This window comes from Schistocerca cancellata, chromosome 2 (genome assembly GCF_023864275.1).
Source record: "Schistocerca cancellata isolate TAMUIC-IGC-003103 chromosome 2, iqSchCanc2.1, whole genome shotgun sequence".
Classification (NCBI taxonomy): domain Eukaryota; kingdom Metazoa; phylum Arthropoda; class Insecta; order Orthoptera; family Acrididae; genus Schistocerca; species Schistocerca cancellata.
This window is the reverse complement of record NC_064627.1, coordinates 157,116,337-157,134,420: the sequence shown is the minus strand read 5'-3', so window position 1 is coordinate 157,134,420 and position 18,084 is coordinate 157,116,337.

The following is an 18,084-nucleotide window of genomic DNA, read 5'->3' as shown; positions in this document are numbered from 1 at the left end:
AAACGGTGGAGAGGTTATAGGAATTATTTCGAATGGCATTTAAACCGTGCTAAATTAATTGGAGAACCAATGATTGAAAGTCATCTAATACAAGTCCTAATTAGTGGTATTACCGTATTATGTAAAGGAAAGAAAAATGTTATTCTACGAATTATCCAGCCGAACGAGAAAAGGTGATCGTGTATTAGTACGGTCTCATCCTAAAAGTTCGAAGATCAATAAGTAATATAGAAAATTCTTCTTTATCTTTGAAGGTCCATGTGTTGTACATAAGATTGTACATCCCAAAGCGTTACTTCTTATGGAACCTTCATCAGGTGTAATTAAAGTATTATATAGTATCGATCAAATGAAACCCTTCATTCCTAAATAAGTTAATATTTAGTATAAGTTACATACGGAAGAGCGTTCATAGTTTATTCATGCGAAGTTTTCGTGATAGTTACGTGTTATTTTAAAGAAATAGCAGAAAGTTTAAACAAGTGTTCTACAATAATCTACTGGTGTAAGTAGGCTGTTTAGGTTTTCTTATTGGTAACGCCACATAGCGCTCTGTATGAAAATCACTGGCTGTGCTGTGTGCAGTCTGTGGCTAGTTTGCATTGTTGTCTGCCATTGTAGTGTTGGGCAGCTGGATGTGAACAGCGCGTAGCGTTGCGCAGTTGGAGGTGAGCTGCGAGCAGTGGTGGATGTGGGGAGAGAAATGGCGGAGTTTTGATATTTGTAAGAATGGATGTTATGAACTGCTATATATATTATGACTATTAAGGTAAATACAATGTTTGTTCTCTATTAAAATCTTTCATTTGCTAACTATGCCTACTAGTAGTTAGTGCCTTCCGTAGTTTGAATGTGTTATTTAGCTGGCAGTAGTGGCACTCGCTGTATTGCAGTAGTTCGAGTAACGGAGATTTTTGGTGAGGTAAGTGATTTGTGAAAGGTATAGATTAATGTTAGTCGGGGCCATTCTTTTGTAGGGATTTTTGAGAGTCAGATTGCGTTGCGCTAAAAAAAATATTGTGTGTCAGTTTAAGCACAGTTGTGTATAAATTTTCTAAGGGGACGTTTCATATGTCGACCCTTAGCCAAGGATACCTCACTGGAATCTTCTGATTTTTTTCTTGTAGTTTGTGTAATTAGTGTAGCTATCGTTTATTGCTAGCGCGTAATTGTAGAGAGAATCTCCTTTGTAGTTGCAGTCTTTCATTTTTGTACAGTAAAACAGTTGTGGCATGCATGTAGATTTGCACCAAGTATTTCGCAGCTGCGCTTGCAATTAACTAGATATTATTTTCAGTGCTATGTTAATGTGTTCCCTTATTTTGGCTCTTCAAATTGTGCTTTTCTGTGTTGTCTTGTGAAATATTGTGACAATAATGGCGTGTGAAAAAAGTAAACTGAGAAATGACAGTGAAGACGAAAGCAGTGTGTTAGCGCCACCGTGTAATGAATTAACTAATGTTCAACATAGTAATTTGGTAATTGTGCATAGGGAAATGGAGCGGGCGGCAAACAATGGCGTAGGCAGTGAAACAATTAGTGAACAGGGAAGCATTATCGATCGATCGATCGGCAACAGCTCTCCTCAGGAATCCGAAATGACAGGACACAATTTTACAAATACAATAGATTCAGGTTTTGCGTCGTCACCGTTTTCTCAAATAAGTCAAGACACATTTTCTGCTTGTCAAAATGTGAATGTTGCTGGTGCAAATGCACTGAAGAAAAGCGTAGAGGAACAGATTCCAGACACTAATGCATTGTTATTACAATTAATGCAACAAATGGGACAAAATCTTCAAAAGTTAGACACAATGGAACAAAATCAGAGACAAACACAGGAAAAGCTTCAAAAGTTAGACACAATGGAACAAAATCTTCAAAAGTTAGACACAATGGAACAAAATCTTCGGAAGTTAGACACCACACTTGAACAAACACGTGAAGATTTAACTACTGAGTTACATAACATTGAATCGAAATGTCAAAAAGTCTGTAATGACGTAAAAACACAAATTTGTGAGCATTTTCAACCTATTTTTTCGCAGTATGAAAATGCATTACAGAATCACGAAGCAACCATAAAAGAACTGCAAACTATTGTTCATGAAAATCATGAGACCTTGTGGGCTAAAATTGACTCAGTTGCATCTACCGATTCGGTTACGCAACTTGCAAAAACTCAGGAAAACTTAAAGGACACAGTAGATTCGATTTCAACACAAATGGACACTCTGAAACTTGGTTCAGAAAAACACACTGAGGAAATGTGTTCACTATCGGAGAAAGTAGCCGAACTTTCGGATCAGGTCACTAACTTATCTACAAAGGTAGATGATGATCTGAATGACACAAGACCTGTAGCCATCACTGACACAGAAGAGTGCGAACAAATTAGGAAATTCAATCAAAATCAGAATCAAATTAATACGCAAAACTAAAGAAAAATCCCGGAAGTACAAGATCAGCTGACACAGGTAATACAAGAATTACGTATTTCAGAGGACACTCGCGCTCCAGTACGGGAAGAGGGACATAGAAATACGGAACAGCCACAAAATAATAACTAAGGCACTTCGGAAATTATGAAAGAAATTGGCAAGATACACAGAATTTTGAGATGGAACCGCCGACACGACGTAACAATGACCGATATGCTACTCGCTGACACGATGATTTTGACTATAAGCTGTTCATTACTACACGTAAATTCAAAACGTTTAAGAATTCTGCCAACGACATTCATCCACAAGCGTGGCTCCATCAATTCTCTCATTGTTTTCCTCCCAACTGGTCATTGGAGCACAGGTTAGAATTTATGTGTGGCTACTTGGAGAATGAACCAGCTGTAAGAATGCGATCGGTCATTCACGATTGTCACAGTGAAGGAGAATTTTACCATGCGTTCCTCTCAGCATATTGGTCTCAAGCTACACAAGACCGAGTAAAACATAGCATCATAATGATGAAACATTTCGAACAATCTGAATTTTCCAGTCTTGTGAAATATTTTGAAGACATGTTGCACAAGAATCAGTACCTGTCAAACCCATACAGCCCCTCAGAACTCATCCGCATTTGCTTAATCAAATTACCTGAACATTTATGACATATTATTTTGGCAGGACATTGCAAAGATGACATTGAAGCATTTCAGGGACTGTTACTAGAATTGGAAATCGACACTGACAATCGCGGAACGCGGACACAGGAACACAACAATTACAGGTCATGTCTGTCACAATTCCGTGACGACAGAAATAATAACTGGACATGACAAGACCATTCTTACAACGTAAATCGTGACCAAAACAGACACCACCCGTATGACAACCACTGGCAGAGTAATAGTTACAGAGAAAGATCGCATTTCCGTAGTACTGAACATGACAGAGATAACAATAGAAACAGACAATATGGGAATCAAAGCGAGACAGAATAACTTCAGACGCAACGGTCCACCACGCAGTTACGATTCTGGGAGAAATTCTCCACCACATGACCGATAAACAAGAAACTACACTCCTGGAAATTGAAATAAGAACACTGTGAATTCATTGTCCCAGGAATGGGGAAACTTTATTGACACATTCCTGGGGTCAGATACATCACATGATCACACTGACAGAACCACAGGCACATAGACACAGGCAACAGAGCATGCACAATGTCGGCACTAGTACAGTGTATATACACCTTTCGCAGCAATGCAGGCTGCTATTCTCCCATGGAGACGATCGTAGAGATGCTGGATGTAGTCCTGTGGAACGGCTTACCATGCCATTTCCACCTGGCGCCTCAGTTGGACCAGCATTCGTGCTGGACGTGCAGACCGCATGAGACGACGCTTCATCCAGTCCCAAACATGCTCAATGGGGGACAGATCCGGAGATCTTGCTGGCTAGGGTAGTTGACTTACACCTTCTAGAGCACGTTGGGTGGCACGGGATACATGCGGACGTGCATTGTCCTGTTGGAACAGCAAGTTCCCTTGCCGGTCTAGGAATGGTAGAACGATGGGTTCGATGACGGTTTGGATGTACCGTGCACTATTCAGTGTCCCCTCGATGATCACCAGTGGTGTACGGCCAGTGTAGGAGATCGCTCCCCACACCATGATGCCGGGTGTTGGCCCTGTGTGCCTCGGTCGTATGCAGTCCTGATTGTGGCGCTCACCTGCACGGCGCCAAACACGCATACGACCATCATTGGCACCAAGGCAGAAGCGACTCTCATTGCTGAAGACGACAGATCTCCATTCGTCCCTCCATTCACGCCTGTCGCGACACCACTGGAGGTGGGCTGCACGATGTTGGGGCGTGAGCGGAAGACAGCCTAACGGTGTGCGGGACTGTAGCCCAGCTTCATGGAGACGGTTGCGAAAGGTCCTCGTCGATACCCCAGGAGCAAGAGTGTCCCTAATTTGCTGGGAAGTGGCGGTGCGGTTCCCTATGGCACTGCGTAGGATCCTACGGTCTTGGCGTGCATCCGTGCGTCGCTGCGGTCCGGTCCCAGGTCGACGGGCACGTGCACCTTCCGCCGACCACTGGCGACAACATCGATGTACTGTGGAGACCTCACGCCCCACGTGTTGAGCAATTCGGCGGTACGTCCACCCGGCCTCCCGCATGCCCACTATACGCCCTCGCTCAAAGTCCGTCAACTGCACATACGGTTCACGTCCACGCTGTCGCGGCATGCTACCAGTGTTAAAGACTGCGATGGAGCTCCGTATGCCACGGCAAACTGGCTGACACTGACGGCGGCGGTGCACAAATGCTGCGCAGCTAGCGCCATTCGACGGCCAACACCGCGGTTCCTGGTGTGTCCGCTGTGCCGTGCGTGTGATCATTGCTTGTACAGCCCTCTCGCAGTGTCCAGAGCAAGTATGGTGGGTCTGACACACCGGTGTCAATGTGTTCTTTTTTCCATTTCCAGGAGTGTATATAAACTACCGACAAAACGACAGACGTGAATTTCATCAGAACTGGCGGGGTTCTAACAGGGCTGGGCCCTGTCGGCAAGGCGAATTTGTAGAAGCTAGGTCTCCTAATCCCAGTAACGACGCACACCAACAAAGGAGCAGACAATGACTCACACCGCAGGCTGCCGCATGCGCCGGCTGGCTCAGAGAAAAATAACATAGACGCTAACCTTGAGAAAAATTCCAGTATTCTTTACCGACGTATACCACATGATAATTGCGTTAAAGCTGAAACTCAGAGTACTAGAAAGAGCAAAGGGCTACACCACATTTCACATGTGAAACCATTTATTGAGAGATAATCTGCTTTTTAACTTTGTCTTTGCCATAAAACGTTTCACTTCACATTTCTAGTATGCATTGTCAGACTTAGAAACTGTTACCATGCAACAATGTTTGAAGTTAAATATCCAGTCAAGAACCAAGAGAACTCATTTAAACAGAAATTACGAATGCATTGTTATTGGGAACAGACGACACAGTGTTATTGTGTGTGTACATTCTTGCTTGTTAGTTGCACGATTACGTAATGACTATAAGGCTCACATACTTAGAACATTTACCAGTACTGCTAATGAGATTCTAATGCAACATTTTGGTTTACTTGAAAATACATTCTGGATTTAAAGCACTTTCTGTGAGATACCAGATGACACAGTGGTTAGTTTATGTGACAGCTACATGATTATATCATGACGTTACTAATGAGTGACAATTCACAATGTTGCTTTTGCGGTGTATCTATTTTATATCTGCACAGTTTTTCTGAATTCTTCTGGAAAGTAAAACATGTTTAATAGTAACTTTTGTAGTAGAGCTACAATGAGACAGCCTTTTCTGTAGCACAACAATATGTTACAGCACAGTAATTTTTTCATCACAACAATAAGCGTAATAACTAAGATATCTATACACAAAGCATTTCACTTTTGTTTATCATGAGGTAAGTACATGGACTTCTGCAGAACTTAGCTTTCGGAGGACAATAACTACGACACTTCCACAGAGATTATCTTACAGCATGACGCACATTTAGCGCTACAGGACACGCATTTCAGTGATTAATTTTGTACTTAAACATTTATTTTTAAAGATTTTTGAATTGCAAAGAAAGTTTTCTGTGATACATTTCATTCCATTGCTGTAATCTGTAACACCTGAGGGTATAATTACATTAATCCTCAGGGGGGTACACGCTTACTTTGTGTACCATGTGTTTGGCAAGCACAAGGAGCCCTAGCTAATATGGTATTTGCATATACAACTTTACACATCGGTACCATATTTCTCTAACACATAATTACACAGCTATCTGATCATTTAACTGAGAGAGACAAATTTTTTTACTACGTCAGTGATAGATGTATACGCAATTACACAGCTGGATAACTTCACACTTACGAAATTGTATTTTGTCTGTACTTTGTGAACTGTTCATACTTTTTCAGACCCATTGTGATATTATGAGAACTTTGAATGATATATGGGATCACGATTTTTAAAGTACGTTTGAGGCAGATGACACTTTTGACATTAGCAGAGAATTTTTTTAGGTTTTGAAATTATTGGAGGAAGCTACGACGATTTTGAGAGTTGACTGAGGTGTTATGATGTTATTATTACGATGACTATGTGTATTATGCTGTTGAGGTATGTTTATGATCAATAAGCTGATGCTATATGAGGAATCTGATTATGCTATGTATTTATTATGATGAAATATTGAAGTGTCGTCGCAAGATTGACGTGTCGACGAATATATATATGTGTAATAAGGTAAGGAGTAATGAGTAGTGGTTAGGAACTCTGGTTGTGAAAAAGGATGTTGGAAACTGAGAATCGTACTTTAAGAGTTATGAAATGTGTGTATAGGCGTGAATGTATCACAATGCCAACGAAAATTTTTTGGACACTGTTATGTTTACAGGATTTTGTTTCTACACATTTGTGACGCAAATTCTCAACCTGTGAAATTTTTTTATATGAGACTGCCACTGTAGCAGAAACTGCTGTCGCAAATATTTCAGTAAGAAAGGTAAGTGACCTTGACGTAATGCGTTTTGGGCCCCCAGCTGAGAGGTAGTCGTCTGACAAAAGAAAGCCATTAGGTGGAGAAAAAAAGAGGCCATTATCCTTGCCATTGACATTCCTTTAGAGAAAGCATCGCAAATACAACACGCTCATTACTTGGAAAGATACTTACATCTGCACACCTGATTATGACAAGCGTCTTTCTACGAGAGTTGAGAGGATTTCTACTAACTTATGAAATGTCACATGACTATTGAATGATATTTTTATGCTTTACTTTTCATAGTTGCTTATCTCATTTGCTATCTAGTTTCCAGCTGTGTTGCAGCATTGGTTTTATAAAATAAAATAAAATGCATTTGCTAATGTGAACACTTTCTGTCAACAGATCTATTAAAGAATTATTTTCTGATCCACATTCTTCGAAAAAGGAGCTCTTGGAATGGAAAGAACAATAAGAAGGGACTAATAACAATAACTGCATATATAATTTTCTTTTCAAGTACTTGGTAATTTCTTTTGTAGAATAATTTGTGGTGCACCACTTTAATTACATAGACATTAAGATTTGAATATACATTTCCATTATCTGCATTGTTGTTTTTACTGTAATGTTTTTTTTCTGCTTGAGCTATATCATGTTTAGATATAAGTTATTTCTGCTGCTGTTTGCCAGGCATAGTGTTACTGAATTTGACTTTGTGTTACTCTGCTAAGCCAGTTTATTACTGATTTATTTTTCTTGTTTGCTGCTCATTGCATATTAGTTGTAATATTGTTGCTTACTTCGCCAATTTGAATTTTTTGTCATTGCTGTTCGTGTTAATTGTTTTGTGCTGCTGCATTGCCTTGTCCCTTAGTTTAGCATCTGAGCTCAGTAGATTTAAGTTAGCTTAAGAGGGGGTAGCCTATAACAGAACGAGTTGCGATGAATTTGAAGAAATGCACTGAGAGGCTATATGAGAAAAGTACAGAAAGCAGGCATAGACAGGACTTTTGGAAATAATGAAGAACGAAGGGAGACCCCCGAGAAGTAAAGAAAGTTTTGTTAGCAAAATACTGCAGTAAAACAAACCCTGTCCTTTCCTTGTATTTTTCCGCTATATTTTTGTGTACCCATGTGTATTTATGTTTTTCCTTTATTTATATTTTTATCTGATAAGATTTATGTTGTAGAATTTTTCTAATACTCAGCTACATGAACTATGATGAGGAATACTGTTATCCTCAAATATAATTGGCATTAATAATATGTTATTTACCTTGTAAATATGCTTAGACATTATTTATTCTGTTTTGTTTTAATGCTCATGTGTGAAGTTGATGTTTCAATAATTCTTCTGATCTTTTATGTATTTACTTATGTCATAATTCCTGTAACACTGATGTATATGTTTATTTCTATTCTTTTGTAAAGCTTGTACTACAAATGTTATCTGTATTGTTATGTTCTTTAATGATGTATTTTGTACCTTTGTAATTGTATTCTTATGTTATAAAATTGTAATTGACACCAGTTCATCAAATTAAGTAACTTGTAAATTACATTTCACTGCACACGATTCTGTTGGTCATAGTATATGGACAATATGTGAGAAGTAGGGACTGTTAGTGTTTGCACGTGTGTTAATAATTCAGCAAGGGACTGGATAACAGCATTGCTGGTTCTAAGGACAATTCCAAAAACTTTGTGAGGGCACAAGTGGTGGTTATGGACTTGCTCTATTATCCGCAAGACTCTTCAATGGTGATTGTGCACCTGCACAGTCACAACAGATGGCTGCTGGCCATCTCTACAAGGACTACAGTGGGTCTGCATCTTTGATTACCCACCAATACCATTATTTCTACAAGGACTACAGTGGGTCCACACCTTTGCTGACTCACCAGTACCATTATTTCTACAAGGACTGCAGTGGGTCTGCAGCTCTGGTGGCCCACCAATACCATAATCTCTACCAGGACTACAGTGGTCTGCTCTGTGATGACCTACCTACCAATATTCATCAACTACGACTGACTCTGCTGTGGGTTTGCTCTGTTGTGGCCCATTACCTGTCAGCATGTCAAGAGTCAGCACTGTCTTTCAGTTGGAAGGACAACACTACTTCTTCAAGACTGGATGGAAATCCACTACTTCCATGTGCATTGTCTTTTACTGCCCAGACTTTGAGAAAAACACTGCTATTTTACTGTGATAAACAATCTGGACTGTCTTTATGGACTGTGAGAAAATTTTAGCTTTGGACCAACATTGTATAAATAAGTGTGTGCATTTGATATCTTTGTTATTGTAATTACGATTATAAAAAATTTTAACAAATATGTATTGCCCAGTGCCCACAACAATTTGTAAAATTTTTTGTGGGGGGCATGGGGGCTATGTAAGTAGGATGTTTAGGTTTTCTTATTGGTAACGCCACATAGCGCTCTGTATGAAAATCACTGGCTGTGCTGTGTGCAGTCTGTGGCTAGTTTGCATTGTTGTCTGCCATTGTAGTGTTGGGCAGCTGGATGTGAACAGCGCATAGCATTGCACAGTTGGAGGTGAGCCGCCAGCAGTGGTGGATGTGGGGAGAGAAATGGCGGAGTTTTGATATTTGTAAGAATGGATGTTATAAACTGCTATATATATTATGACTATTAAGGTAAATACAATGTTTGTTCTCTATTAAAATCTTTCATTTGCTAACTATGCCTACTAGTAGTTAGTGCCTTCCGTAGTTTGAATCTGTTATTTAGCTGGCAGTAGTGGCGCTCGCTGTATTGCAGTAGTTCGAGTAACGGAGATTTTAGGTGAGGTAAGTGATTTGTGAAAGGTATAGATTAATGTTAGTCAGGGCCATTCTTTTGTAGGGATTTTTGAGAGTCAGATTGCGTTGTGCTAAAAAAATATTGTGTGTCAGTTTATCACAGTTGTGTATAATTTTTCTAAGGGGACGTTTCACTGGTACTTCAAAAAGAGAAAGATAGCCAAAGGGGGGATTTATATGGAAGAAATTTTGCTATTAGGTCAAAAGGAATTTTGTACATTTTATATTTACTCGGATAGTAGGAACCAAAGTGGATGGTTAATAATTTTAGGGACCATGGGCGTCCAGAGCTATATGGCTCACGAGAACACAGCAGAGTGCCTTTAATAGAGGTTTGTAATAGTGTTAATATAGAACACACCAAACGGGGCTCTCTCGCTTGTTTCTCCTAAATAAATTGCCATTACCCAACAAGGTGTCCGAATGTAAAGAAAGCCGTGCCGAGATTCTAAAGAAAGTTTTGCTTGATTTCTTCTTGACCTCAGGCATAAATAAGGCATTAGGGAAAAGAATGAAGTAAAGTAAATAGTACTATTAGTAATTGTGAGAAACTTATTAGTAATATACATTTTTGGAAAGAATAACTCTAGTAAATGAATAAAACTGAAACTAATTTATCACAATTTGAACGCTCTGTCCTAATGTAACAACGTTAAAGAACGTACTAAATTAGTATGTACTAGCAACTATTAAATGAAAAGGCGTAATCTCCATATATTCGGTTATGAATTACCATAATAGCACAATTAAGAGTAAATGACAAATAGTCACAACAATATCGTAGTAAAATGATTAAATCTATCTAAGAGCAAGGACTCTAGATTACGTAAAATGTGAGGAAAATGTATTAACAGTTAAATATGGTATATAGAAAAGGTTTTATTTTCGGTTAAAACCTGACAAACTGAGCTTGTGGGTGGGGTATGTAGTGGGACGCGAAATTGAAGCGTCACCCATCCACCAGTATCAGCCCAGTTTGCAGATGAATATAAGTTTAGTTTAGTTTTGTTTATGTATTTTTGTAATAGCTGTGAATTATCTAAAGTTTTTGTATTTATTTTTTATGTTTCATGTACGGAGAGGGCGGCGCAACGAACGAAGACATCATCTTCGCTGCCGGGACCAGAGAGAAAATTGCTGGCCACTACACGTCGCGGGTCGACAGCCAAAGAGCAACAGAAGATTCTGAAACCGATTTGTTGCGTCGTGCTTCTAAAAATTGAAAATGAATTTTTTGTAATGTTTTGTACAACAATGATATCATAGGAAGTTTAATCTTATTGAAAATGGTTAGTCCTATCTTGTCAAGGCTCAGGTTCACGTCTGTATGTAGAAGATAATAAAATAGTGGATGCTACTAAAGTTGAAACACGTGTTCTGAGGATTTATTTATGAAGAATTATGTGAATTGATTAATAATATATTTGACAAGATTATTGAATTTTGACAGCGTTCATCGCAACTTTGAATCTCAAAAGTTCATTCAATGTGTGATTCTAATATCGATTAAATCAAGATAAAGTGTGTCAATATAATTTCTGAGGAGAAACAAACGAAATTTAAATTGAAAAAGTTTACGAAAACCAATTGGCCTGAGTGACGTAATTCTGCGCATACGACTCCAATGATGTTTTACAGTTTCGTTCAAGAACCATTCTGAGACAATTTAAGAAGAATATAAATAATTTTGAAGTGTGTTGTAACTGACGTAGGTGACGAAGTCAACACATGGTCATATGTCGAAAGAAAATCATTTATAAGAAACTTACGTCGTTACACTACAGTAGGTGTGTTACATTTTCTAAGTGTCCTGCCAATAAAACGCAGTCTTTGGTTAGCCTTCCCCACAACATTTTCTATGTGTTCCTTCCAATTTAAGTTGTTCGTAATTGTAATACCTAGGTATTGAGTTGAATTTACGGCTTTTAGATTAGACTGAATTATCATTAGCCGAAGTTTAACGAGTTCCTTTTAGCACTCATGTGGATGACCTCACACTTTTCGATATTTAGTGTCAACTGCTACTTTTCACACCATTCAGATATCTTTTCCAAATCGTTTTGCAGTTTGTTTTGATCTTCTGGTGACATTATTACCCGATAACCGACAGCGTCATCTGCAAACAACCCAAGACGGCTGCTCAGATTGTCTCTCAAATCGTTTATATAGATAAGGAACAGCAAAGGGCCTATAACACTACCTTGGGGAACGCCAGAAATCACTTCTGTTTTACTCGATGACTTTCCGTCAATTACCTCTCTGACAGGAAATCACAAATCCAGTCACATAACTCAGATGATATTCCATAAGCACGCAATTTCACTACGAACCTCTTATGTAGCACAGTGTCAAAAGCCTCCCGGAAATCATGAAATACATAACCGATCTGAAATCCCTTGTCAATAGTGCTCACCACTTCATGTGAATAAAGAGCTAGTTGTGTTTCACAGAACACATAACTCTGAAGCCACATTATCGATGTCAAAACGCTAACACACCAAAACACTATACGAAAGAGCAATCTGCTCCCACATAAGAATACGAGGGGGTGGAGATCTCTTCTGAACAGCACGTTGCAAGGCATCCCAGAAGTGCTCAATAATGTTCATGTCGGAGTCTGGTGGCTAGCGAAAGCGTTTAAACTCAGAAGAGTGTTCCTGGAGCCACTCTGTAGCAAATCTGGACGTGTGGAGTGTTGTGTTGTCCTACTGTAATTGCCCAAGTCTGTCGAATGCACAATGGACATGATTGGATGCAGGTGATCGGACAGGATGCTTAGGTGCGTGACACCTGTCAGAGTCGTATCTAGACGTATCAGGAGTCCTATATCACACCAACTGCACACGAACCACAACATTACAGAGCTTCCACCAGCTTGAACACTCCCCTGACAATGCAGGGTCCATTGATTCATGAGGTTGTATCCGTACCCGCACACATCCATCAGCTCGATACAATTTAAAATGGGACTCGCACGACCAGGCAATATGTTTCCAATGATCAACAGTCCGATGTCGGTGTTGATGGGCCCAGGCGAGTCGCAAAGCTTTGTGTCGTGCAGTCATCAAGGGAACATCGATGATGTTTCGTTGAAAGGTTCGCACACACACTTGTTGATGGCCCAGCATTGAAATCTGCAGCAATTTGCGGAAGGGTGGCACTTCTGTCTCGCTGAACGAATCTCATCAGTCATCGTTGGTCCCGTTCTTGCAGGATCTTTCTCCGGCCGCAGCGATGTCGGAGAACTGCTGTTTTACCGCATTCCTGATATTCAAGGTACGCTCCTGAAATGGTCGTACGAGAAAATCCCCACTTCATCGCTACCTCGAAAATGCTGTGTCACTTCGTTCGTGCGGCCTTTAACACCACTTTCAAACTCATTTAAGTCTTTATAACATGTCATTGTAGCAGCAGTAACCGATGTAACAACTGCACCAGACACTCTTTGTCTTATATAGACGTTGCCGACTGCAGTGCCGTATCTGCCTGTTTACATATCTGTGTATTTGAATACGCATGTCTATACCAGTTTCTTTGGTGCTTCAGTGTAGAATACTGCTGAGAACCCACAGCCGTACAAATACTTGATGGGGGCCGCGACGGGCCGCAGATTCTCGACCATTTAATGCTGGGGTATTCATCTTGCATAGTCGGATTTGTCCGCTATTACGGACAGAAGTAGTTTACCTTGTAGTGAAATCGAAGTAGGTAGTTCCTGTGAAATGGTATGGGTAGACGCTTATACTTGACAATGGGACTAGACTATTAACTAGGTCGTTTTACCGACCACCCGACTCACGAGATATAGTTGCTGAACAATTCACAGAAAACTTGAGTCTCATTTCAAATAGGTACCCAACTCATATAATTATAGTCGGTGGTGACTTCAATTTACTCTCGATATGCTGGAAAAATTATACGTTTAAAGCCGGTGGCAGGAGTAAGACGTCATTCGTAGTTGTACTGAATGATTTCTCAGAAAATTATTTCAAACAATTAGTTTACGAGCCCACTCGAAGCGTAAATGGTTGTGAAGGTATACTTGACCTCTTAACGAGAAATGTCCGCCCCGGTCGCTGAGTGGTCAGCGCGACAGAATGTCAATCCTACGGCCCCTGATTCGATTCCCAGCTGGGTCGGAGATTTTCTCCTCTCAATGACTGGGAGTTGTGTTGTCCTAAACATCATCATTTCATCGCCATCAACGCGCAAGTCGCCGAAGTGGCGCCAAATCGAAAGACTTGCACGTGGCGAACGGTCTACTCGACGGGAGGCCCTAGTCACATGACATTTACATTTAGCCACAAATAATCCTGGATGAATAGAAAGTATCATGACGAATAGAGGAATCAGCGACCACAAGGCAGTTGCTGCTAGGCTGAATACCGCAACACCTACAACCATCAAAAAGAAACGCAAGATACATCTGTTTAAAAAAGCCTTTTTAAGAGACAGTCTCCACTACTTCCCATCTGATCACGTAAGCGTAGAAAAGATGTGCAATGATTACAAAGAGATAGTATCGACGGCAATTGATAGAAAAAAATGGCTCTGAGCACTATGGGACTCAACTTCTAAGGTCATCAGTCCTCTAGAACTTAGAACTACTTAAACCTAACTAACCTAAGGACATCACACACATCCATGCCCGAGGCAGGTCTCGAACCTGCGACCGTAGCGGTTGCGCGGTGCCAGACTGTAGCGCCTAGAACCGCTTTGCCACCCTGGCCGGCAATTGATAGATGTATACCACATTAATTAATAAGTGATGGTACTGATCCCCCATGGTACACAAAACGGGTCAGATCGCTGTTGGAGAAGGAACGAAAAAAGCATGTCAAATTTAAAAGCACGCAAAATCCACAAGATTGGCAAAGCTTTGCAGAAGTTCGGAATACAGCGCGTACTTCAATGTAAGATGCTGTTAATAATTTCCACAACGAAACTTTGTCTCTAAATCTGGCAGAAAACCCAAATAGATTCTGGTCGTACATAAAGCACATCAGTGTCAAGGCGCAATCAATACCTTCAGTGCGCGATAACAACGGTGAAGTCACTGATGACAGTGCCACTAAAGCAGAGTTATTAAACACGGTTTTCCGAAACTTTTTCACACAGACGAAGTTAATATTTGCTTCGTCTTCGTCAGTTTTGTACTTTCGCGAAATAGGGAAGATACTGCCATAGACATGATACGTGAATTGGAGCGGCAATCATTAAAACAAAGGCGTTTTCCGTCGCAGCGGTATCTTGTCATGAAATTTCAATCACCATTTTTCTCCTTCGGTTGCGAAAACATTCTGTTGTGTCCCATCTACATAGGGAGAAATGATCGTCACGATAAAAGAAGAGAAATCAGGGCTCGCACAGAAAATTTTAAGTGCTCGTTTTCCCGCGCGCCGTTCGAGAGGGAACGGTAGAGATAGCTTGAAGGTGGTTCATTGGACCCTCTCCCAGGCACTTTATTGCGAACACTTTATTGTGAATAGGAGAGTAATCACGCAGATGTAGATGTCGATGTAGATGTATGAGCCCCTCGCAATGCACACGGGCTGCAAGCAGTTACCGGCAGGCCTACATATCACATCACCATCATCATTAAAGGCCTTGCCTGAGAGAACCGGGCATGGCGACACAGCACAGGCCGCGGGTGACGGCCGTAAAGTTCAGCAGCGAGGCAAGGGCGGGTTGCCGTAGCGGCAGCTCTCACACTGTGTAAAGGTACGTTGTCCAAGACGCGACGCACACTAGCGACTGCGACGGGTCGCTACGTGACGTCAGAAGTTGCTTGCTGGCGCATGCGCAGCATGCGCAGTTCGAGTTTGGGATGCGACGCGCGGCTCTTGCGACAGCTGCCGCAGCACTGCACCAGTGAGCAGTGTTGCGACGGGAGTCGCACGACACAAAGACGTACGGCTGCCAGAAAGATGTCAAGCCAGTCAAGGAAAACTGAAATGAGCCACCCACAGGATGTGATGCTCTGTGAGTTGGTCTCGCGACATCCTTGCCTTTACGATTTGAAGAACCCTAAATATAGAGACACTATGTTCAGAGACAGAATTTGCGAAGAAATTGGTGCACTGTTGAAACTGGCAGGTGAGTGAAATATATAATATTTTCCCATTAATGCAAATTTTTCAGGCCTGTTATGAAAATCAGTATAATCCATGCAGATGTAGAATTAGAATGATGAAAATGAACTTGAAGGTCAATTTTCGCATTACTCTTTTTTGTGACGATAAAAATTGGAAACGTCAAGTACATCATAAAATGAACAATCTAAAGAACAACGAGAAAGTTACATTTTACAATACATTCACTTTGAAAGTAAACGGTAGATTGGTGTCTTGATGATACCTTCTAGTTGTGAAAAACCACCACCAGATTGTTGTACAGCTTTCTGTAATCAATAGATGCTCGTTTTTGAGGAAGGCGTTTCTCAACAGATTGCGCAAACAGTATGCTGCAATAAGTAATTTGTCACATTCGCTTCAATTCATTGGTAGAAGATGGTGCTCAAAAAAATTGTGCCAAAAGTGCACTACTGTTTTACAAGGCCCTTCTGGTCTGACACAGTTCACAATTGAAATTCGTCTTTTGTAAATCCTGGAGTCATCTTTTGAGTGCAGCTTGGCAAGATTAAATGTTCATGTCATCCATAACGATGTATGCTGTCAGAATATAAGAATATGGAAGTTCATTTGGATGGGAATAAAGACTCAGTCGGCTATGAAAGTTGCCTTAGCTTGTTCCAAAAGTTTCTGCATGGGAGAAACTGACAAGTATAATTTGGGGAAATTTTGTGAACAAGCACGGACATTATTTCTTCCACATTTCTGCCAGTGTATACTGTAGACGTTCAGAATGAAAATTCTAGAGATGTTTAAGGTGTAACCCTATCTTGTTGTCAGGAACTTGAAACAATGCAATGACGCAAGCGTGCGGTTATTGTTAATAAACTTATCTTTCATTGGAATTTTAGGTGAAATGTGCAAAAACAGATGGAGGAATATTCGGGACTCGTATCAGAGAAATAAACGAGAAAGAAAGCTTGGAACAGGTTCAGATGCCTCAGCAAAACCACGAAAATGGGTTCTGCTTGATCACTTGGGTTTAAGAAACCTACATTTCGTGGCATTTTAAATGAAATTGTCAAGAGCATATGGAGAAATATTAGTAACTCATACCGGAGAAATATGACATAAAATGGTTTCATTAGGTCCAAATGTGTCAGCGAAACAAAACAAATGCATTCTCTATCGTGTGATGACCACACGATTCTCGTTGCGCGTCGATAGAACTGGCGGCTAGTCGCGACGCTCCCGGAGATATATGAGCCCAAATCTCGGTAACGAAGTTCGATATCATTCTGATCTCAACTTTAAAAATAATTTCAATATGTTAGCTTCTTTTCATCGGCAACGATGTATGACCTAGCGTAAACCATACGTAAAGTAGCCAGCGACCACATTTTTCACTGCACACAATTCAAATTTTATGCAGTAGGTTACTTGTAAATGAAGTATCGGGATAACTGTGACGAATATCGGAAAAATAGACACCTCATTATCAAGCTGTGATGTGGAACTGTAAGATACGCAAACATCAATTTTTTGTGCCTTTTACTTTCCTCACAATTGATAGAGAAGTAATATACAGCGAAAAAAACACGCAAAACCGGAAGAGATACTGTTCAATTTTTTAAAGTAAAAGGAGAATCTGTATCGAAAAACTAACTCTGGGAGCCGATGTAACTTTGTTGCATTAACATACAGTATTTTTTACAGCAAGAAAATCGGAATTCTTATTTTTCTTATGTATTTGAATCCGCCGCCGCCGGCCGCAGCTTGGGAAACGGCCACGACTCCAGTCGTCTTGCGGCCGTGCCGCCGTCTGCCAGGGTGGGAAAAGAGCAGGGGGCAGCGTCGCAGTCGCAGCCAACTGTCGCGTCTTGCACAACGTAACTTAAGCGGCCGATACCTCATTAGCGGACTGCATGTGTGCTGCCCGTTTGTGACTGACCTGCCTCTCGCCGCTGCTGCCCAACAGCAGTCAAATGCGCCAGCGATTGCACACAACCGCTCCTGCCGGCGGCGAATCGTACAGAGACAAATGGACCCCGACAGGTGCGGCAGGCCGGCGTCACCATAGCGGAGGCTGCTATTCCCCTGCTCTGGCTGCGTCGGAAGAATGGTCATTTTGATTGTACCACGGAGTGTCAGCACGCTTTCCAGCGACTCAAATGTGCTCTTCTCA